Source organism: Fukomys damarensis, unplaced genomic scaffold (assembly GCF_012274545.1).
Source record: "Fukomys damarensis isolate Sample0158 unplaced genomic scaffold, DMR_v1.0_HiC HiC_scaffold_16, whole genome shotgun sequence".
NCBI lineage: Eukaryota > Metazoa > Chordata > Mammalia > Rodentia > Bathyergidae > Fukomys > Fukomys damarensis.
Window position 1 is genome coordinate 86,188,035 of NW_022900928.1, and position 24,044 is coordinate 86,212,078.

General features: G+C 45.9%; 1 protein-coding gene across 6 annotated transcripts in view; it reads right to left on the minus strand.

Annotated features, from left to right (window-relative positions):
- Positions 1-24,044, minus strand: part of Dpp6 (dipeptidyl peptidase like 6) — an 851,974-nt gene that overhangs the window by 391,842 nt on the left and 436,088 nt on the right. The window contains exon 1 of one of the 6 annotated variants that reach the window (XM_033764446.1): positions 4,442-4,623. The exons of the other annotated variants lie outside the window; for them this stretch is intronic. The gene's annotated coding sequence lies outside the window, so the exon portion shown is untranslated. Of the gene's footprint in view, positions 1-4,441; positions 4,624-24,044 lie in introns of those variants that run through there. 6 annotated transcript variants of the gene reach the window in all.

Here is a 24,044-nt window from a genome sequence, read left to right on the forward strand (position 1 = left end):
AGCCCGCGTGCTGGTCCCCAACTCACACCATAGCAGCAGCAGAGTGGCAGGGATGGGGGCGGCCTTTGTCGTTCCTGCTGCAAAGTACAAGGTGCATTTGGGAAGGCCTGGTTTGTGACACCCCCCCCCACACACACACTCCCCAAAGTCAGGCTTTCCTTGTGCCCAGTGGGTTTTGCAGGAGCGCGGGCTGTTGCAATTTTGGCTTTTATTTTCCTGACAATTCAAAAAACTTAGGTTCCATCTTTAGAGTCAGTGAATCTAAATTTCTCTAAGAAATTCAATCAGGACCGCAGGGTGTTGTTCTGATTGAAAAAGAGGAAAGGAGACCAATCCAGCCTGGGTCGTGAGCCTGCTGTGCCCTGAGCTCAAGGAGTGAGCAGGCAGCGTGACTGAGGGCTCCTGTCCTCCTGGGCTCTGTTGCTGGCACCTGAGCACAGGTTAGTGAGTGAGATATATATGGGGGAACTCCAGGGAAAGCATCAACAGCCCATAAGATGCAAGTAGGACTGTCTCCTGGTCCTCCAGAGACGGGCAAGATGCCCAGAGCACCCACCGTTTGCCCAGGATCCCTCTAGCTCCTGCTCTGGAACAGGCATTCACTGATCGGGACCACCTGACTCTCTGCATACAGGTCACTAATAAGTACTTTCAGTAATGAGTCCTTCAGGGTAGGGCCCGAATTGATTGGTGTGTTCTGAACAGAGAAGTGAAAGGGATCTATGTCCCCTTAACAGGTGCTTAAGAGAAGCCTTCCCATGGCTCAGCTCTATACCAGTGCCCCCAGGCCCATCATGTTACAAAAACAGAGAACCTGGTAGAACCTGAGGCATTGTGTCTGTCTTTGGAGATGACTGATGGATGGAAATCAGAGCAGAAGAGCCGCCACCTCTGCCACAGCCTGCACTCAATTCTGCTCTGAGTGTTTACTTGGCACAGGTTCTCCGAGGTCTGGATGGACAACTGGTAGCTCATATGGTTTGGCCAAGATAAAAGAAAGAAAATGCCATGCAGAACCCCTGCCACCCTGGGAAGGTTTGTGTTTCTCTCTGCCTAGATTGGGTTCAACCTTGTGCAGGACTGGAGGCTCAGGGGGTTAGGGTTCCAGCAGGGCTGTGGGCCCTGGCTTGCTCATCCCCGTGGCCTGCCTGCTAGGATACCTGGAACTCAAGAGTTTATCAGTGCTGGGTGAAGGGCATTTGTCAGGCCAGAAGGGCAGCTCTTGGAGACTTCACAAATCTCTATCTTATATGTGAAAGGTGCCTGGGGCCAACCTAGTCTCATCTCTGGCCTTGGACATGAGATCATTAGAATGATCATGAGATCATTAGAAAGCCTGCCACTGTGGCCCAGGAGCAAAGGGGACAGAGACTGGGAAAAGGAGGCTGGAGTGCAAGGTGAGCCACCCCAGCCCCTCACACAGAAACATAGTCCCCTGGGAATCAGCAGACCTGGCTCAGTATTTCTACACAGTCTACCTCACTGGGTCTCAGGACTGCCCAGTCGCAAGATTCCATTTCAGTTTAGAAATCCAGGCTGGGTCACATCTGGGGCTGCTATCTGCTGACAGTTCTGAAAAGATCCACTGCTGGCTCACTGAGGCAAGGGACTGGTATTCAAGAGCAGGGACAATACCACACAGAGGGATAAATGTGTGAAGGGAGTGCAGATTGCCTCCACCAAGTTTCTAGGATCTTGATCTAAACTGAGGATGCTCAGCTGTCTACAGTAGGGGCTATAAGAAAGCCCTTCCCCTTTTACTCCTCAGTAAAAATCTTAAACTTATTTCACATATAGTAAATCTAGATCTAATGCAAAATCTGTTCACATTTGTGAGATCTCACATAGCACTTCCAGTGGAGGTCCTCCAGGGCTCAGAGCTCTTTGAAGTCTGGCCAGGCCCTGTCCTTGGGCTCTCCACACCCTTACACACATCAACTCTGTCATCACAGCCATAGGATGGGAATGTCTGAGGGTCATTGGGGGAGGCCTGGCCAGGTGGTCTCACCCACAACCTTTCCCTGGGATTTTCAGGCCTCAGGTCCCTAGCTTTTCTTCATGTTTGACTCTGACTGTTTGGAAAGGGAAATGGGCAGGAAGTCCTGCCTTCTGTATACCTCACAGGGAACTGGAGGATGTTGTGCTAAAGTGCAATAAGTCAGGCAGAGAGGACAAATCCTGTCTTTGTAGGTGGTGTCCTTGCAGGTGCTGGTATTGGAGGCAGCAGGGCAGAGAGTGACGGGCTGGCAGCAGGAAGATTGGGGGTTACTACCGAACAGCCACAAGATTTCAATTCTGCAAGATGACCAAGTTCTAGAGATCTGCTTGACAGTGCTGAGCCTGTAGTAAATGAAGCTGTAACTGTTTGCATGGTTAAAAACCATTTAACAGGGTAAATCCTGCTATTACCACAGTGAAATTAAAAAAGGATCACTTTTGGTCATATTTTAAAATTAGTCAGTGTTCCTCCAAAGGGCATATACTATACTTCAGTTTATCCTCCCAGGCTGAGAGGTCTGAAGATTCCTCTCATTTAGGTCAGACTATGTGCTATTTCTTGTGTGCTATCAGCACCGTCATCCAAGATCCATTGATCAGAGAATAAATTCACAATGGTCAAATATAGGGCACACTGCCCCCAAAGTTGTGTAGATGAAAGGAAAAGAAAAGAACATATAGCTAAGTTTCTGAAAGCCAGCATGTATAAATGTAACTATGAGGTATGATTGAAACATATAGGAAATGTAAAAAGTCATTACAGTAAAAGACACATTGCCATTAACCCCAATCAAACACCCCCCCCCCATTTGAACACACTTATCCTATTGTTCTTACCACTTTCTGGAAGTTCTCTTTCCTGGGTATCTTTAGGAGTTCTGATAAAAAATACAGTGACTGCTGCTTGCTGAGTACCATCCAATGGAAAGGCAGCCTCATAAAAACATGACAATGTGTCCACATCCACCTTCTTCATCAGATCTGTCACCTCATGCAAATTCTGGCTCTTCCCCAGAGTCAAAGTGACCATGAAAGGGAAAACTTTTGGACCAGTGGAGGATATCTAAGCATCCGTGAGAGAACAACCAAAGACACTGAGGAAAGACTTCCAGAACTGCTGCAGAGAGTGGCAAGAATGATGGGTAAGTGTACTGAAAATGAGAAGTATTCTGAGGGGGATGAATAGCAGTGTGTCTTTCACCATAATAAAAGTCTTGAACTTTAAACATCCCCTGGACTTTTTGATCACACCTCACACAGTTCCTTGGACCTTGTGTGAATGCAGTCAGGGCAGGCAGGCAGCACGACAGATCAGGGCATCATCTGCCGCCCTTTCTCAGGGTCCTGAGCCAGGAATGTGGAAATGCCACTGCCTATACTAAGCGTGCTGACCGCCTCAAAGAAGATGACAGCAATAACAAGGGCCACCTGCTCTTGTGCCAAGTGCTCGGTGTCTAGTGCTAATTTAGGAAATCCTGAAAAGGTTCAAACAGTTTGCCAAACCCTCACCAATTGCCAAGAAGTGCTCCCAGATATCTGTCTGAATTAGTAAGTAATGTGGCAGCTTCCATTACATATCACATGCTAAGAGTTTCTGCTCTTTCCTTTGCTATCTGCAACCCCTAGGAGATAAGCCAACACCAGTATAGTGTTGCAGCTGAGGCCATGCCTGTTGCTGGGGTCCCACCACCCCAGGCTTGGCCTGAGCTAAGGTGCCCAGATTCCTGGAGCAGCAAGACTGTGTGTTCACTGAGAAACTGTGACCTTCAAGTTGCTTGCTTTGTGCATAAGGTCAGCAAATCTGCAGTCACACCTACAGGATAGTAGGAGACGGAAACCTGTAATCTGTGCCTTTGGTCGTGCCTTGGATGCTCAAGGAAATGGAGGGCAGAAGCCACTGGGTATCCGTCCTCATGAGAAAGTGTGTGTACCAGAGAAAGGCCACACACCAGGCAACACCCAGCAGCCCTTAGAAGCCACAGATTCTGTACACACAGAGAGTATGGGTGGACTGGAAGCTCAGTGCTTAAGAGAAAAAAAAATATAAATATATATAAGTAAATGCATATGCACACAAAACACATGTTTAGACAGTTCATCATCAACCCTGGAACATCTACACGGACTCATAAGATGGGATTCTGAAATGTCAGGCCTTTAAGAAACAAAAATATGCATTCATATAGTTTTGCAAAGATACAAATAGAAGGTACCTGGCAAGCATACTATAGTGTGTGCTGATGGTAGGTAGGGGAAAGGAAGATAAAAAGGAAAAGGAGGTGGGGAGGAAGAGCAGGAGAAGAGAGTAAGGAAGAAAGAAAAGAATGAAGGAGAAGGGCAGTTCTCCTCTCTAGGACCATGACCTGGTGCTATGAACTCGCTTCTCCAAATCTCAGTTCCTGCATGTAAGTGAGGTAAAGGAAGTCAACATAAAACATATTACCTCTGGTCCTATGCTGTTTAACCCTCACAGCAATGCAAGGAGGCAGCAGTTGTCACTCATCAAGGTAAGAGGGGCTCAGAGGGTAGATGGCTGCCCCAAGCCACACAGCTCCTGGCGTATGTCTTACTCCCACTCCCCTGCACCACACTGTTCTCCTCTGAGAGGTGTTCCCTAAATGGCCTTCCAGCTCAGAATTCCGTCTTGTGAGTCCAGCTAGATATGCCAGGGTTGATAATTAACTGTCTACAGCATGCTATTATGCAATAAGGTCTGAAGTTCACTCACATCCAGGTCTACACCCCAGTTTTCGGATAGCAGCTTCCATTTGACATGAGAGGGAACCAAGTGTGATACTATTGTGGGAGCTGTGCTGCAAAATTTCCATGTTTCAGCCCAAAGAATTATAGTTTCCTGCATGTTGTTCTGCTCCTGCTGCCTAACACTGAGCCGTCTCATCCTTTTGGGCACATGGGAAGAGCAGGGTTCCATGTTGCCCGGATAGTCAGGCATGGATGCCACAACACTGTGCACACATCCTTGGGCACCTCATACCACCAGATGACCTTGGCATCAGCGGTGCTACAGATGCCTTGTTTATGATTTTTAATGGTCCTTGCTGATGTGTCCGGGCCTGTTCGATCAGCTCTCATTTGGCACCAGCTCTCATGTTGTTTGGAGACACGTGTTTTGGAGTAGCCCAGGCATTTCCATGGCTGAGTTGGGTTCAAGGGCATTTCAGGAAAGATGTCCAAGAGGAGTCGCCTCTTGGTCCACACCTGGTGTTCACTAAAAGGGTTGAAGCCAAGAAGGGTTTCCATGACCAACATAGGTGAGCATCTTAGGTATGAGGCCCCCCAACATTTCTTCTCTCATGCTTTATTTCTAACACACAATAAATCAATGAGCAGATGCAAGCAGGAAATTCCTAATGATGGCTCAGTCAATACAGTTCCTGTTGCCTAACTTTCCAGGATGCATCTGATTTGGCTTTGGGGATTAGTGCAAATGACCTTCAAATGGGCTACTTAACACTAAAGATACAAGGAAGTAGTAGAAATCTAAAACATGTAGCAGTTTCGGAAGCCATTATGAAAACAAAAGCATTTAACAAAGTGTTTATGAATCCCATCTTCCCACCAAGGCCTTTTGTTTTGTTTTGTTTTTTGAGTCAGGGTCTCACTATGTAGTGAGACTGACCTGGAACTCACTATGTAGTCCAGGCTATTCTCAAACTCACAGTGATCCTCCTGCCTCAGCCTCCCAATGCTGGAATTACAGGCATGCGCCACCACACCCGGCCTCCACCAAGGTTTTTAACACCAACTCTACACCCAACTTCTTCTTTGTGGCAAGTTCTTATGTATCTTTTAATGCCCAACTCAAATGTAACTTTCTACCCACAGCCCCTATAAGCCTGATCCTTGCTTCATCACTTTCCCATCACATTTTTCATGTCCCCTTCAGTGTCACCCCTCTGCCTGGTGTCCTGGCTACTTCATGGTTTCTTCATAGTAGAGGCTACATATAATAAAGATTTGCCTTTCGCTTAAAGGAAGGAGTTTTAGGCCAGCATAATTTATTGTGAGCACATGGGAAGTGCTTTAACCCGCCAGCTAAGTGCACAATGCAGGGTCCAGGTCTCAGTGACTTCAAGAATGGCATCAGGATTAAATGAGACAGACCAAAGCCACAGGGTGAGACCTAACAATGGCCCTGCTCCCCCCTAGCCTGAGATCTCTGGCAGGGTATGGATTTCTCATCTGTCCCTCCCCAGGACTAGGTTCCCAGAAGCAACAGAGTGAGGAACATGTCAGGAGAGGGCCGGGGAAAACCTGAACATCACTAGGTCTGAGGTCAAAGACAAGAGTGTCTCCCCATGAGTCTCTCCAAACGAGGTCGGACTAGGCCTTTCATTTTAGGTAATGCCCTATTTGCAAAGAAATTCAGGCAGAATCACAACACAGAGTTCCTCGAACCCCACAGGGTCAGATGGGCATAGACTTCGAATAACCTAGAGTGGTCAATGTGAACTAGAAAACATTGCTGCAGGCGGCCTTGGGAGAGTGGAGATGAAACAGAAAAGGGCAGTGTTACTGCAGACTCCACCAGGCCCATTTTATCATGATGTTCCAGACAGAAAGCCCCTTTTGCAGGCTCCAGTGTGAAGGGGTTTGGAGGAAGGGCTTTGCCAGAACTTGGAGCTTCAGCTCCCACCAGTTGTGATTCCAGCCTATAGCCTGGACTCCACTGTTGCCTTCTTGGTGTGAGTTGCAGAGCTCTAGAGCCAGGCACTCCCCAGGAGGAAGCCTGGGAAGCCAGTGTGGGCCCTTGGTGGAGGACAGCTTATGAAAGGAGAAAGGACGAGTAGGGGCGAGATGGAAATGCTTCCCATGTCCGACATCAAAGAGGAGGAAGGACCTCATCAACCCCCAGGAAGGCATGTAAATTATATATGGCTTATCTCTTTAAGAGTCTTTTTTGATGAAAATTAGAACTAAGTGAAAGTTCTTATAAACCTGAGCCAAGCCTATCAATTTAAAAAGAATATATCTTATATGGAAGAATGGGTAAGAGACAGGATGGGAAGGCAGAACCTCCACCAGCCCCCGCAAGAAACAGAAAGGATAACTCTTAGCAGGAAGCAAAGGACAGGCAAGTGGAGACAATCACCATTCTGAGGCAATAAACAAGATGAGATTTATACCGCAAAATTAACCTACACATTCCCTTATTGCATGAAAACAGCATTAAAAGAGAGTAGAATAAAAGAGAAAACATTAGTGCCATATCTCTCCATAAAGGTATCATTTGTGAAACCTTTTTGAGATGAGATCACCAGTGAAATGCTAGACACGGTTGGGCTATGAAGTATGATCAAAATATATGGTGAAGGTTTAAATTTTAAAGAAATTATTACAGTCAAAGTCACCTTGTCAAAAGCCCCCCTTAAAAATACCCCATTGGCTCTTAACACACTCATCCCATTTTTCTTGCCACATTCTAAAGCGGTTTTGAAGTTCTCTTTCTTCATTGTCTTTAGTTGTGCTGTTCTGGCTGCCCTGATGTCCAGAATTGATTCAAAGCATGACATTTCCTGGTTGTTTTGACTTTGGGAAAGAGCCAGAAGTCTCCCAGTGTCAGGTGCAGTGAATGAAGTGGACAAGGATGCACCATGATATTTTCATTTGATGGAAAGTGGTTGATCAAGAAATATGGTGAGCTTTGAAATGAAAACATTCATCACAGTGAAAGACATGTTGCCATTAATTCCCCTCAAAACATTTTTTCAAGACACTTTCCTTCACTTGGAACACACTCATCCCACCATGCTTAGAAATGTGATTTTTACAGTAATATTTATAAAAAGTGTAAACACTCACTGCATTTTCCATCACCCTTGTTAGGTTCTACAGATGGGTGTCATTCATGAAACTATGGATCACAAAAGAGTTGACACAGGCAAAAGTCACCCTACATATCCTTATGAACCAGCACTGAGAGACATGCATGGATCAAATTAGCCAGGATAATCACTTCCAGATTAAGGGCTCCCCCTTCCTTTGCTATCCTCACTGTCCTCAGCAGCCCTTGTACCCTAAGTTTAGTGAAGTGCTATCTCTGGCTGGGCATGGAGTTCCCTGCCCTCTGAGAAGCCACTGGAGTTGGCACTTGTTCACACCGGAGCACTTGGGATGGATGAATGTGTTCTCCCTCTCCAGAGTGTTTATGCTGTCATGGAAATACCCAAAAAGTCCAGCTAAATTCCTCTGGGAAGAACCTACCCTGGCATCTTCCTCCTAGGACAAGAAGTGACACCAGGGGAAGCTGAGGCATCAGGTCAGTGTAAAAACATGATGAGGGACAATCTCATTTCCCCCTCTCCAGAACTCAAATCGAGGAAACCAGGGAATTTTCCTCAAATTGAGGAAACCAATTACTCTGCTAGTAATTGGTGGGCAGACTGAAGGTTACAGGTCAGGAGGGAGCAGCCAGGCTGCCAGGAAGAGACATCAAAGCAACAGGGATGGCTGAGAACATTCCAGACGCTCAGGGAAGAAAGTACATGGGAATTACCTGTTTGAAAGAAGGAACCCAGCGCGGTGGTGCCTACCTACAATCCCGACATTTGGAGAGCTGGGGCAGGAGATCTTAAATTTGAGCCCAGCCAGGGCAAATTAGCAATTTAGTGAGACATTGTCTCAAAATTTTAAGAAATAAATACAAAGGCTGGGGATGTAGCTCAGTGTGAAGGGACTAGGTTCAATTTTCAGTGTTCCAAAAAACTAAAAAGAAGAGAAAAAAATGGAGGGAGGGAGGGAGGAAGAAAGAAAGAAAAAAAAGGAAGGAAAAAGAAAGAAAAGGAAATGAACGGGCTATTTCATTGTGAGGAGGGAGTCCTGGAGTGGCCCCCAGCTCCTGGGGATCCCCCATTCCCATTTCCAGGGAGCTGTGTCCTTACAAAAGCTAGTACCATCCAGAGACCAATGGAATGCAGCATTTTTCTGCAAAGTAAAATAAACCAAAGTAAACTGGCCCTGTCCCGCATCTGGGGATGGGTGCAGACTGGGGGCCTGTTTTTCACACTAAATTGAAAAACTGCTTTCTGATTTCATGCTAGGAAGGATCTGGGGAAAGGTCCCTGAAGGACCAATCCTCAGATTCCCAAGGCTGCTCAGTGACTCCTCATACTGGGGTCAGGTGGAATTCACACAGGACTGGGGATGGGGCTGGAGAGGCTGCCTATGAACTAGTTCAGGTCCCCAAACCCATATTATTTCCCAGTTTTCTGAGGGTTTGACACTATCCCCCACAAGAAGAGATTGTTATCGGATTCCTGCTTGGCTACCCATTTTTTTTCTCTCTCATTTAATTCCCATTTCTTGAGCATCTACTACCTGCCAGGTGTACTTTTTAGACAGCGGGGAAATAGGGAAACACAAGTCCAACCCCTGACCTTAAAGGAACTCAGGTTAGTGGTAAGACAGTGCAGGCAATGAAGGCAGCAGCCCTGGTGAGCGCTGAGGCAGGTCTGTGCACAGAGCAGCCCAGCTGAGCTTCTAGAATGCTGCGTGTTAAGTACCACAGGTTGCGCAGGCCTGAGACTGCCACCTGGAGCCCTGACATGAATGCAGAATGGCCAACAGGGTGCAGAACAGACCACAAAGGCAACCATTCATTAAGGCACAAACTCTTCCTTGAAGATAATGGGAAAATTTTAGGCAATAAAATGTCATGAGCAGATCTTGCCATTTGGAAAGGTCTCTTTTTCAGAGTGTAGAAAATGGACTGGGAAAAGAGAACAGTTTAGGAAGTTGGGGAGTAATTCAAGCAAGAAATGAGAAGTGCCTAAAGTAAAACAGTAGATGTGGATAAAAAAGAGAAATTAAAAATCAACTCAGGGCACGCCCGAGAGGAGGTGGTCCATCACTTATCTTTAACTTTCACTGTACCTTTCCCTGCAGTGCCCCAGCCCAGAGGGAAGGCAGTATTTTGTAAGGACAGGAATGCAGTGGAGAGATCACGGCTCAGTTATTTCTCCACATCCTCTCCCATCTGGCAGCTCCATCCAATGTCGTATTTTCTCCCAATCATCATGTCTCACCCACCAGCTCCTGGGATGCTTATGTTAATTAACCTGGCTGGCCTGGCATGTTGGCGGGGGACTGGGCCAGGATTCACACGTCTAGGTTGAGAGTCAGGCTCTGCTTTCACACTGGGCTGGGGCTGGGCTGTGGGGCAAGACCAGACGCGCACAGGAGTTCCAGAGCATTTACACAGCTGGGGATGTGTGAGCAGCTGGTCCCCTTGGGCTTTGCTGTTGGGTCTGCTATTTCCATAGGGGGTTTATGGTCAGAGGAGTCACTGCCTGCTTCCTGGCTCTTGTTTTCTTGCCCTACTCTGGGTTCCACTGGGGCAGGGATCTGCCAGCCTTGTTTGTTGCTACATTTTTAGCCTGCACCCTGTAGTTGGCCTACTGTGTGTTCCCTAAAGGTGGGTGGCCACTGAAGACATCAGCATCCTGAACCGCCCACTGCACCCCGGCTCAGCTGTCCTTTTGCACCACAGGCCCCAGGTCGGTTGGGATGGGAAGGGCTCTGCCACCGGCCCCAGCGCCTGACGCTTCCATGGCTGCATTTCCTGGCACAGTGTCTGTTTATGCACAGCTACCTAGGCTGGGGATCGCCAAGTCTAGGATGTGGTTTTCTCCCTGCCTCAGTGGTGAGTTGTTGCCTTTTATTCAGCTCCAAGGCTGCTTATTGAAGCCCTCTTTCCCTAATGCTCTCTCCTTTCTCTCAGGTGTTTATTTTTTCTTTCTTTCATCAGCTCCCGCTTTGCTCTGCTATCCACCCTCCGGTGCCCTTTCTGCCACATCACAGCCTCCCTTCTAGTGTGTTTCCACTCCTGCCACCTCTCAGTCTTTGAACTTAACAGGGACAAAGAAAGGTGACTCTTAGTCTGGCTCAGAGCGCCAAAGCCTGGCCACACACCCTAATTTTTATCATAAACCATTCCTGAAACTGATGTTTGTGTACTCCCTGGCTTGTGATTTTCATCATCTGCAACTTTCCGTGCCATTACCCATTTGTTCAAGGAGCTCTCTTAAAATGTCCACTACAATATCAGCACAAGCAGGGCAGGAACTCAGGTCTGCTTTGGGTTTTTATGAACACTGCACAAGTGCTGAAAACAGTGCCTGACTTGTATTAGGTGGTCAATAAGTATCGGTTGAATTCTTTCTTTTCGGCCACTTACAAAAAGCAAAATGTAGAGAATCACCCTGCAGTTCAGTTTCTCTGTATGAGCTTCAGTTTCCCATGTAGACAACAACTTATAAAATGTTTCCTCTATTACGGCTCTTCAAAGCTGTTTAAGAAGTGGCCACACACACATCATCTCTCTTATCCTAGAGGTGAAATGTTAAAGGCAGTGACACAGAGAGGTCACACTTAGGACCTAAGGCCACACAGTTGGTGAACAGCAGAGCAAGGGCTCTAAGATTCACCCAGAGTCCTCCAGAGAGCCTTCCCTCCAGCAGGGGATCTGCGTAGACTCTCCCACACCAGCATGCAGAAGGTGATGTGGGGCCCTGATTCCCTCAGCCAGGAGGGCTCAGCCACACCCACTCCTCTGTCCCAGCTCCAAATATCACCACTGGCCTGTAAGTCTGTCCTTGAAGCTTTTGTCCCCTGCCATCCACCTCCGTTGTTTCCCAGGCACTAATGAGTAGAGGGGAAGAAACCTCCTGCTGGACACCTCTACAGGAAGTGACTCAGAAGACAGAGGAGGCCATGAATAATGAGTTCAGGTAGGTGTGCACATCAGCAACAGGACTAGGTCTTCTCGGTCTGCCTGGTAGCTGGGACACCACTCTGCAGGGGACACTGGGACATGTCATGAACCTCTGGGCACAAGTGGCTTCTGCCTCTTTTTGCCAGGGTTATTTTTCTATAGAGGAAAAACTATTGCAGAATGGCCAAATCCTCTGAAGCTCTGCAGAGACCCTGAGATGAGGCATGTCATATGGCAATGTCCTCCAGGACCTTCCATGTCAGATTCGAGGTACACCCTCCTCCTGGCGTCTGGGCAATCCTGTGTCATCGGCCAAGAGGATGGCTGTCTCAGCCTGCTCCTGCTTCTGACTCTCCCTTGGCCCTGGGTTTATTGTTTTTCTTCTCCATGGGACAGAATTCTTGGGAAATGGACAAGAACCACAGAAGACAAGGGTGTGAAGTACACCAGCTGCAGTTGAACAATGTGACATTACCAAGGCCAGTGGCATTGGTATCACTGGGGTTTTTTGCACTTGGTAGGGCTGGTCAGTACCCTAGGTGACCCAGCCTACTGCATAGACCCTGCAGGCACACAGATGGGGGGCTGTCACCCCACAGTGCAAGCCACTGGGCTACCCCATTCTGCTTCTCACAGTCATTTGCTTTTCTTTTCCTTGTCACTAGGTAGACTTGTTCTGTCTCAATGGATCCCAACCAGTCCTTACAGTGCAAGTGCTCTCTTCCATTCCAGGGACCTGGAATTCCCCTCTACCCTTTCCTAGCATGTGGCACACAAGCCATGAAATACTATGCCGATCAAGAGCATGGTATTTAAAAAACAAACTTATGAAGCTAGCTTATTTTCTTCCAGGTATATTTCAGTATGACAGGGAAAAAACAGAATACAAGTGATTATCAGGAAAGTAAGGAGAAATAAGCTCACCAACATGGCTTCTCATCCACCTTATCACCAGTTCATCAAAATGAAAACACACCCAGGTTTTCTTGCAAAGAGTAGAATAGCTATCTCTTTACAGACTGTCTTTTCCATATTCTAGGCTCATCATGACTCTGCATGTATTTAACAAACGCACAGCTGTGAAATTAAAATGGGATCCCTCTGCTTTGTGATAGCAATACATTTTAGTGTGCGGAAAATGCAAAACCTATCACACCTCCCTCAACTGATAACGTTCCTTAGGGTGCACCTTGTGGCCTCTCAGATTTTTCAGCCATTTCTTCATAGAAACTTAGCTATGACTGGGTCTGCATAATTTAACCAAAGTTACCATTTTAGTTGCAAATGACAATTCAGGGGCAGTGCATACATTCACAGTGTTGTACAAGAATCTTCTCTATCTATTCTTAAAACAGTTTCTTCCAAACACAAGTTTTGTAGCCTTTAAACAGTAACTGTCCATTTCCTCCCTGTTCCAGCTCGTACTAACCTCTAATCTACTTTCTATCTCTATGAATTTGTTTCTGTGAATCTGTCTCTATGAATTTGTCTATTCTAGAAATTTCATAAAGGTGGACTCATAATATTTATCCTATTTCAAGGAGCATAGTGGTTTTCAAGGTGCATCCATGTTGTAACATAAATCAAAAGTCGTTTGTATGGGTAATACTCTATTGTGTGTCTATATCATATTTCATGTATCTGTTCATCAACTGATAGACCTGTGGGTTGTTTCCACCATTTGCTTATTGTTAATAATGCTTTCAATGAACATCAGTTTGTGAGTATCTGGGCCTTGTTTTCAAAGCTTTGGGTTTCTTTTTCATTTTAGAAATACAATTTACAAGTTGAGATTTGTAGGACTCCCCCACTTCTGCAGGTTGTTCATGATTCTGGTAGGTCCAGTAATAATCACTGCCTTGGGCTATAAATTAGCAAAGATGAACTGTGGCAGGTGCCTCACAGATCTGGGGCCAAGAGCTGAAGAAAACAGTGCTAATTTAGCCCAGTTGAATGACAATATGAGGCGGTTCCATAGGCTTAGCGCCCTCCTTTGTCAAACAGGAATAATGTGAGGACTCAGCAAACAATCTAAGTGCCACACCATATGGAGCAGGATGTGCAGGCTTTGAACCCCAAAAGAGCTGTTTTGTGCCACAATCCTGCAGAAATCCGAGTAAAGTGATGCATGCCACCAGCTAGTGAGCAATATTCTCAGTCCACAGACATAGTATTGGTACCGCCTGTGGTTATATCTGTGACCCTCAGCCATCCCAGCAATGCTCACATCCATCCATGTAGGCTGGGTCCCCAGCACCCTTCCTGTTACTGGCTTCCCATGGTTCCTTGGGCTAAAGGGGTTCACAAGAAAGATAAACGATGCTTTCTGTTATTCTATTACTGTTTGCCTCAAACAGAGAGGAGTTTTGTGGAAGAAAGGAGCCGTGTTTGAACACTCATTGTCTATACTAAAGCATACATGTGGCTTTGCTTTTGTAAACCCTTGGTGAACACAACAGTGATAGTAATGATGGCTAAACTAACAGGTGCTACAGTCAGACATTCTGATAACTACTTATGTATTAATTCACTTATTCTTACAACAGCTCTCTGAAGAAGATCATTATGACCCTTGTTTTATAACTGGGCTAACTGAAGCAGAGAAATTTGAAATACCTTGCTCAAGACAATACAGCAGTGCCACTCCAGGGGTGTGACAGCAGACTCCAATACTTTCCTCTGTTCCTTCTTTCCAGTGAGTGAAAGAGGGAAACACAATGGGGTGGGCAGGGTCATGGAACCAGTGGGCAAAGCACAGGCAGAAGCCAGGTCTCAATCCAAGAGGGCACACTCTGAATGTCACCTGTACTGCATATCAAGGCAGGGGCCGGGTACAGGATGTCAGGTGTCCCCACCAGCAGAGCACTGCCCCTGCTGCCCTGAGATCCCAGTGAGCGGCAGGTTGTGCTCTGGTCCTAGACGCATCTGCCCCATGGCCCAGAACATCCCAGGAACTCTTGGCATTTGGATGTGGCTCCCAAGAGTCACAGCTCTCTGTGACCTCCTGTTAGCCATCAGTCATCTGTGATTATGTCTAGACAGTCACCCGCCCAGACATAATATATCCAGCTCAGTTCCATCTGCTTCATGGCAAGAGGCAGGGAACTACCTCTGGTTTTTGGGGTGGGAGACCCCCCCCACAGCACCACAGCTCTCCTGAGGTCACTGAGAAGAGATGGGAGGAAAGACCCTAAGAGGAGGGTATCAGCTCTCAGAATTACACAGGGGGGCTGCAGATCAATACCTGACATGGCTGCCTCTGCCTCATACCATGCTCTATTTAAGAAAGTCTTTGTGGAGACCACTAAAGACACAGGAACTGGGGAACAACCAGCCCTGAGAAACATCAATAAGGCTCAATGATTGGGTTGAACATCTGAGGGACAGTTTACTTGGTGAAAACTGCCACCACCAAATGAAGAGGACAGATCGAAGCCTTCTTCCTAGGGCTGCACACAGGCACAGAAAGGGAATAAGAAGGCGAGGTTAAAAATGCCTCAGACTTGCTCTGGCAGATGAGGCAGGGAAATTGAAAACGTCATGAGCCCGATGCCTCTGACACCCTGTCCTATCGCACCCTGGCCTAGAAGCACAGAATACTGCAGAGTGGCCCTGGTCACACTTTGGATTAGGGCTGCCTAGGGGCTACAGTTTGCTGCTGATGCCAGAACCTTGAGAGAGAACCTTACCACATGTAGCTTACCTGATTAAAGATCAGAATTCAAGAAAACTACTATGGAAATTCCTCAAAAAACTAAAACTAGAAATTCCATTTCAGCCATCCTCCTTCTAAGTTATCTTCCTGAAAGAGTTAAAGACATTATATTTCAGTAATCCATGCATACCTGTGTTTATAGCAGCATTACTCATAATAACCAAATCTTGGAAGCAGCCTGTATTCCATCAACAGGTGAATAGATAAGGAAAATGTGGTATTCACACACAGTAGAGTACTAGTCTGCTGTGAAGAAGAATAAACTTGAGTCACTTGTAGGAAAATGGATGCACCTTAAGATCATAATGTTAAGTGAAATAAATCAGACTCAGAAAGTAAATATCAAAATATCACATGGTTTCTCTGCATGACAAACTCAATCTATAAATAAACTGCAAAAATAAAGGATAAATAATAGGAAGCAGGGAGACAGATCTTTCTCAAATGGAAAGGGAATGAAGAGATGGCAGGAGTGGGTAGGGGGAAAAATTAGAACCAAGATACATCATGTAAAGGTACAAGATCCCAATGATGAATGTAACTGTATCGTATACCTAAAATGTACCAATAAACTCAATGAAAAAAAAAGAGAGAGGTGGCAGGAGTGAGGAGAAAGGGGAGGGAAAGGAGATGAAAAAGGAATCAAGATGTGTTATGTACACGTACCGGCTCCCCACAAAAAATGTGAACATTACTGTATCACAAGCATGGACTAATAAAACATTTTTAAAAATTCAAAGCATAGTTTCTATTGAACAAGGATCACTTCGGTCGCTGTGAAGTCTAAAAATCATAAGTTATAAGTCGGAGACTGCTGATGTCTATAAAGTGCTTGGAACAGAGTGGGCAGGGTGGGTGACCAATGAAGAGGACACTCACACTGCATGATCGCAACAAGAGGGCTGGAAGGAACTAGAAAAATGTTGATATTGTGACATTCCTGGAAATTTTTTTTTTAGCCTGAAATTATGTTGTTATTGGAGTGGTAATGAACCCGCTCATTATGACTGTTAATTAAATCCAAATGCAAGTTGAATTAGATAATTAATATCAGTGGTCATATCATGGTCATCATCTTTCAAACAGCCACAGTAGGAATGTGCTCTGTGCTGGATGCATCATTGAGATGCCTGCGGCAGCCCACGGTCATGTTGCTCTTTGTCAAGTAAAGGAAGGGAGGCTCAGGGACGAAGCAGGCAGTGGAATGAGTAGGGGTACCCCTGGCCCAGTCCAGGCTCCCACACTGCTAGGGGAATTGGAGAGGCACCTGGGGAGGGGCCTGCATCGGGGCCAGCTGGATTGGTGACACCCAAAGGACACTTTGATGCCTCACAGCGGTTTCAAGTCTAACACTCAGGCCCTCTGGGGTAGGAACCCTTAGAAAAGCAAATAAACCTAACAGAAGAGCACTGAATGTCCTGCCTACATTTTGGAAGCACTTTTTCCCAGATCACCCTCTGCACTTGCTGTGTGTTTAAGGCTAACTCCAACAAGGACCATAGGACCAGAGAGTTGGACAAAATCATAGGCGGTGTGATGCCCTCTTTAGCCAGACAGCATGCTCCCCGCAGTGTCATGCAGAGCTGCATTCTGCTTGGTCCCTCCCAACAGAGTATCACTGTCCTCCCCAGTAGCACCTTGGATTCAAACATCTAAGCACTGAGACTGCAGTCCAGACAACTGTGCTGGGAACTTCAGCAAGAAAGGCTCTCTCTCAGGAACATGACCCTTGACAAATAATCTTCACATTCACACACTACTCTAAACACATCCCGTTCACATGTGATTATCACAGGAAGGATGCGTTTTAGAGCGGTGGCCTTAGAAAGCCATGTTCTTTTACCCTGACACAGCTATGCTATGGGAGGCAACCTCACATATCCTGGCCAGAGACAGTCTTTGGACAAAAAAAAAAAAAATCACAAAATTTTATAATCACCTCATTTTTCTAACACTATGCAAAACTACCCAGGAGATCAACCATGATACTCCCCACATCTGCTTCTAAGTGATCTTTCTTCACACCCATGCCCCACACGCCCATGTATATGCACACATTTGCACACACACAGTGTGTACATACACACACCATGCTTCCACATGTATGCACACAGGCCTGTGCATACACATCATTTTCCTTGAAAGACTGTGATTTAGCTTGTTAAACATATTTTTTTAAAGAATGAATATGTTCAAACACTTCCAAACACTTTCAGCAATGACACACTAATAGAAGAAGTGGACTTGACAGGAAACTCCTTGCTTTGGGCTTTTTGCTGGTGATTTCTGATGCTGGTTGGGTATGCTCTAGAAAGCCATTAAAAAGTCACACCACTATGCAGCCAAAGGTTCTTCTTTGTGCACAGTTTTCATGGGAAGAAACAGGTGTTTGTGCCATACTGGTGATGAAGGGAACTCTTTCCCTCAGTGAGGTGCAGGGGGACATGAGTAAGGGTGGCCCTTGTTCCTGTCTGAGTTTTCTTCAAGCTGCTTAGGAAAACAAAGCCGTAAGCAAATTGTACAGAGAGGGTATCTGATCAAACAGCAAATAAAAGTCATTTAGAATGTTTTGAAGTGTGAACAGTATTCTTCAAAGCATTCTGAGTTGGATATTTTTACTTACTCAGCAGCTGATAGTGGCCCTGACATTTTGGTCTGAGTTTCCAGGGGCACACACAAGGTCTGGCTTTTTCTGAGTGGCAGAACCATGTTCCCCCTGAGACAGCGGGAAAAGTGACTTTGGCTTTGCTCACCTGTGTATCAGGAGTTGCACACCTGCCTGGCTATTCGGCATTGCTTTTGGGAGGTGTGAAGGGCTTGTGGATGAAATCAGGCTTGAAAAATGAAATCAGGCTTGAAAGTTGGAACTGCCTGGCAAAGATGAAGCTGATGCCTTTCTTCTCCTCATTTTCTTCATTTAACTTTTAAACTCAAAGAACAATTTGGACTTTCCAAGCTAGTCACCACTTCCCTCTATGTGTGAGTTACTATACTATTGCCTTGGGCATCCCCATGGCTTCTTGAGCTTTAATAGTTCAGACAGGCTTGCAGACCTGTGAGGTGGACCAGGTGCCCATGCAGACTCAGGAGGTCTTTGTCATTCACGAGTCCACATTTGCAAGTCTGAGTCTGCCATTTGCAATCTCAAAGTCAATTCTCTGGTGCCTTTGAGGTCATTTGCAGACGTGCACAGTGTGGGAATGTGTGAGTCACACAACAGCACGTTCCCAGGGATGAGAAGCAGATGACACTGCCACCTTGGTTCAGCTATTACTGTAAGAGAGTGTCCTCTCTGTGGTCTATTTAGGGCCATGTTTTTCTCCGTTTTATGCTTTTTGCTGAGATTTTGCTGTTGAAAATGGCCCTACATGCAGAGCTAAAGTGCCATCCAGTGTTCATTATCACAAGGCTGTGACATGCGTAGAGAAAATGTAGCAGATCAGCTTCATTCCAGGTGATGTACGCTGCTGCTGGCTCCGAGTTCAGTGCTAACAAATGGAGGAGGTGTACTCAGTAAATCTCTTTAAACAGAAGGACACATTTGCAAAGGTTGTATGCTGATCTGTTGATAAAAATGTGACCAGGGGTCCAAGAGAACCTGTGTGCTTCCTTTGAGGGGGGCAATGACTGAGCACGGTAAGCTCGTGGCCACCGCAGCTTTATCCAGGGTTCCCTATGTCCTTGGGGCTTCTCAAGTTCTGTTCTACCCAGAACTCTTTACCCCGGAAGTCAGAACCATATTCTCATCTACTTTAATCCTCAACTTCATCAGTATTGGTTTCCTAATCAATATTCTTCTGGCCATTAAAGGGAAATTCTCTTCTTTCCTCAACCTTCCCTACACCATCTCCATTGTGATTCTAAAAGCCATTTTATTATTAAGAGTCATGCAACATTAGCATCAGATAGGCCTGAATTTGAATTTGGGATTTGCCATTTCTATCTGAATCATTCTGGGAAACATCCAGCAATTCTAAGTCAAAGTTGCCTCCTTTCTGATGTGGGACTACTGACTTGTTCACAGGTTTTAGGGTGCATCTCCCAGGTAAACACAGGAGCTCAAGACAAAGGAGGTTCACCTGCAGGGTCACATTCTGCTGCGTTAGCATGACTGTCACTGCCCATCATCCTGGAGGAGCCACTGTGGAGTTGAGAGAGACCAGGAGGCAGGGAACCACTGCTCTAGGCAAAGCAGGTGACCCCGAAGAAGCAGCAAGCTCCCAGAAGACCACACAAGGGCAGCATCCACTTAGCCTCCTGAGTAGTGGGCATCACAGCCATTCACCCCTTACCTGTTTTCACTGATTACTTTTATGAGTTATTGCTCATATACTCTGCATCTGTCTGAGGCAAGATGTTGACAGCATTCATTGAGACACACCCAGAACTGTATTACCCGCAGTGCCATTCTCCCTTCAAAGACTCTCTGCTCGTGCCAATCTGTCTATCAGGTCCTGGCTACATCTCAAGAAAACTCAATCTAAGGGACACCCCCACCCCCAATCTGCTTATACATAAATGACAATAGTGTATACATCACTTTGAAATTGTAGTGTAAAATATGCTGCTTATTAATAAAATTAGACATTGTGAAATAATCCACACAATGTGAACTTTTCCCAGCCTCTTTTCTGTCAGCTTGCATAAAGAGGAGCATTGTTACACAGATAATTATCCACCAATAAGACTGTCTTGCTTCAGTATAAAAAGCGGGCTATCCCAAAATGTGGGTAATTGCCACTTGACAATTTTACAGCTAATGAGCATCATAATGGTGAGAGTCATGCATGACTTGTTGCTCAGGGTAGATGGCTCTCTTAGAGAGTGGCTGTGACACACAACACATTTTGTCATCAATATCCACTGTCTGCAGGAGGGCATGGGCTTCTCTGTTCCTGATCCTGTCTGAAGCCCTCCACTCACCTCCATATTCTCCCTTCTCTCCTCTCAATCCTGAACCAACACCTCAGGCTTCACATTGCTAGTGGGAGAACAGCTGGGACGAAGGCAACATGGTCAGGAATTTCAAATGGATTAGATTCCAATCCACATGGATCAGAAGATGCTAGTGACAAACAGGCAGTGGGACAGAGGGCAGCAGTGTGTATTGGCTAAGTTCAGATGGTTATCCAATTCTTCTATGTCCTAAAAATGAGATTAGGCCTGCCTTGGAGCACTTGTGAGGGAAACAGTAAGAGACTCTGGTGACAGGAAAGGGAAACAGGGACTTTGCTAGCCTGTGAGTCTTCCTGCAGTCCTGTTTGGGGAATTGTTTTGAAAGCAGATTTCTGGGACCTCCATGAAGCACCAGCCGATGGGGCAGATGAGGAGGGAGAGGATGGGGAGAAGAGGAGGGCCATCCCTATCCAGGCTGTGACCATCTCCCCTTCTGAAGGCCTCCCGGCTCTTTCATGGATCCTCTGCCCGAAGGACTCCACATTCCCCTTTATGTTTCCCCCAGTATCCTCAGCTACTGATTTCCCTTATGTTGCCCACATTCAATGGGTTCTATAAAAAATAGAAAATTGGTTATTTATGATAAGGCTTACTATACTGTAATTTTTAATAGAAATATTTAAAGTTTGGTAGCGTTTTCAACTTCTATGCTCATAATTCCACCTAAAAAGTGAAAACCCATATTTACTACATGTGATTGTTAATTGTGATATGTCACCTTGAATGGATTAAGAAGCACCTAGCAGATTAGTAGAACGCAGTTCTGGTTGCGTCTATGGATGATTGACAGATAGGCCAGCAAACTGAGGTGGGAAGACCCGCCCAAGAAGTGAGTGGCATCAACCAATAGGCTTGTAGCCTGGACAGACTAACTAGGGAAAGAAGACGGAAATCTTCCCTTTGCTTCTTCTGTGCTGAGTTTTGCCATTGCCTTTGGGCTTTCATCTCTAATTCTTTCAGGCTTCTAACACAGATCCTTCAGCTTTCAGAGAGGGACTCTGCAGTGAGCTCCAGGCCTTCAACCTTCAGCTGGATCCTCCTGCTCTCCAGGAGATGGCCATTCTGCGTTCTTCAACGCCTGACTCCCCAGGTGACATTGTAAGCCCACCTTGTAAATCCTTTACATAACTACACATATAGTGTATATTATCTTAAATCTGTTCCTCTAGTGAATGCTAATTAATACACTATATGATATTTCAGGATAGTTTTTCTTTGCTTTTTAAATTTTGATTTACATTATAGCAACAGTACATATGTATGGGATGCAGTACCATGTTTTGATACACGTGAACATGCCATCATGATAAAATCAGGGTGTTGGGCAGATTCATCCCCTCATACATTTGTTATTTCTTTGTGATGAGAACATTCAGTCTTTCCTTCTAGATATTTTGATATAATCAATGCAATATTCTTAGCCATTGTCGCCCTTCTGTGCACTAGCTCACTGGAGCTCATTTCTCCTATGTAATTGCAACTCTGTACCCATGGAGCAGCCTCTCCTCATGCCAGCCTCTCTTCCTCTGCCATCACCTTCTATGAGATCAGCCTTGGTAGCTCCCACAAATGAGATTGTGTGGTGCTGAGGTGTCTGTGTCTGTCTTATATCCTTCAGGTCATCCACGTCGTCACAAATGACAGAACTTCACTCTTGTGGATTTTTAAAAAATGACTTTCCATAAAACTCTTATATTCCCAAATTTCTAGAATCACATCCAAATGGGAAAAGGTAACTGTCAATACCCTGCAGACTCCCCAGTCTGTGACAGCCACCCCTGCCCTGAGGGAGTCTGCAGAATGCCTCCCTTTGGATTCATGTCTTCTTCAGTTACATTAATAAACTACATGACACTAAATTCATGGCCATTCCCAAAAGGGCCAAAAGAAGTGACAAAAGTGTGTTCTCTTGGCCTGAGTTGACACACTGGTGAGCACTGCTCTTGTTGGATGGATATCCCATGTCACAGAAGGTGGCCCTGTGGCACACAGTGAATCTTTCAACACACTTCCACTGGAGGAAGTGCAACTGGAGGCTGAGCTGGGCTCAAGGCACTGTGCTGGGGTTGGGGACCCAAAGGTGATTCAACAGGGGCACGTATATGAGGAAAAAAGTCATCTGCTGAGGGAGACAGTACACGGGTTATTTCAGGACACCAGAGACAGAGGGGGCTTGGGGGAACTCTTGCTTCAAAGCAGGAATCTGGCTACTGAGGATCACAGACTTGATTGAAAGCATCATGTTCTTGAGTCAGTGTTTTTGTCCTGCAGGAGACCCTTCAGATGGACATACTTCAGGGCCACCCTGAATACACTGCCTCCTTCATTTCATTCATTTCTTTCAGGGTTGCTGATTTTACTTTTAGATCCAATATTTGGGAGATGCTTATGTATGAGGGTGGCAGCCCATGTCCTGTATCCAGCCTTTACCTTTTGGCTTCTGCTCTGAGGCCCACATAATTTCAGAGGAAAGTGTGCTCTCTCCTTGGGTGACTACGATGGTGTGGGCACATGGTGCTCGGTGCCCACACTGAGCAGGGCCCTGCTTGCCAGTGGGAAAGCCCATTTGATCCATCATTTGTCCTACCAAGGACAAGAGGCAGCTGTGCTGCTGGAAAAAAGGTGAGCTCTCTGTCCATGGTGGGGCCTTTCCCAAACCTTCCTGACCCAATGCTGGCTTCTCAATGATGGCTGTTCTGTACCCTGGGGAAGAGCAGGTTGCTTGGACACTGGAGGCCAACCTTCATGTTTACCCTCATTGAATTTTGACCATTTCTTGCTTGCAACAATGTATGTATTTGTAACCACAGTCAGTAGAAATTTCATCCTGATCCCTTCTAGTTTGCTACCCCAGATAGAAACAATTCTTGTTAGCTGACTTGACTGGTGCAAGCAGAGTGCCTTTGAATCCTTAAACTCACTGGAGACAAAAAAAGCTGACAACAGTCCCTTATTACAGAATTCCTAGGGCTTCACATGTTGAGCTGTCTCCCCTCTGACTGATGAAAATGTGGAGTCATCTGAGTCAGATTAACAGAAAGCAACATCCTGGGACCCTGGAAATTTCCAATAAAAGTGTCTACATCACTGAACACCAGCCTGGCCCTTAATCACAGCTCATTATTTCAACAGTAGCTCTTTTCATTTAAGAAACCTTTATTGTGGAAATGAAAGTTTTCAAGATGGGCCACAGAGACCCAGGGTTTTGTGGGTGGTAAAAGACACAGTTTAATGGGCTAGCGGAATCAGGGTGAGTCCTGGAAGCAGGATAGAATATTTCAAAAACACTTCCAGACACTTGCACTTTTGTTTCCCAGAAGAAAATCATACCCTGCTCTGCAGAGAATTGATCTCTGTGCCCCTGTGAGAGCCTGGCACGGACATCATCCCTGAAGGCTGGGACTGAGCCTCCAACTCTTGGGGAGAAACTTTCTGTCCAACTTGAACAGGTTGGATGCTTCAGTCTGAACCTGCATAGCCTCAGAAGTGGGGCCTGGATGAGTCACTTCCTGTTCTAGTACTTGGCTGACTTGGAGCCAAGGGCTTCTCAGGTTCACAGGTTTATAGCTTCACACGTTCAGGACTCTGCCATGTGCGGTTGTGACTCTACAGATTTTCTTTTTTTTTTTTTTTTTTTTTTTT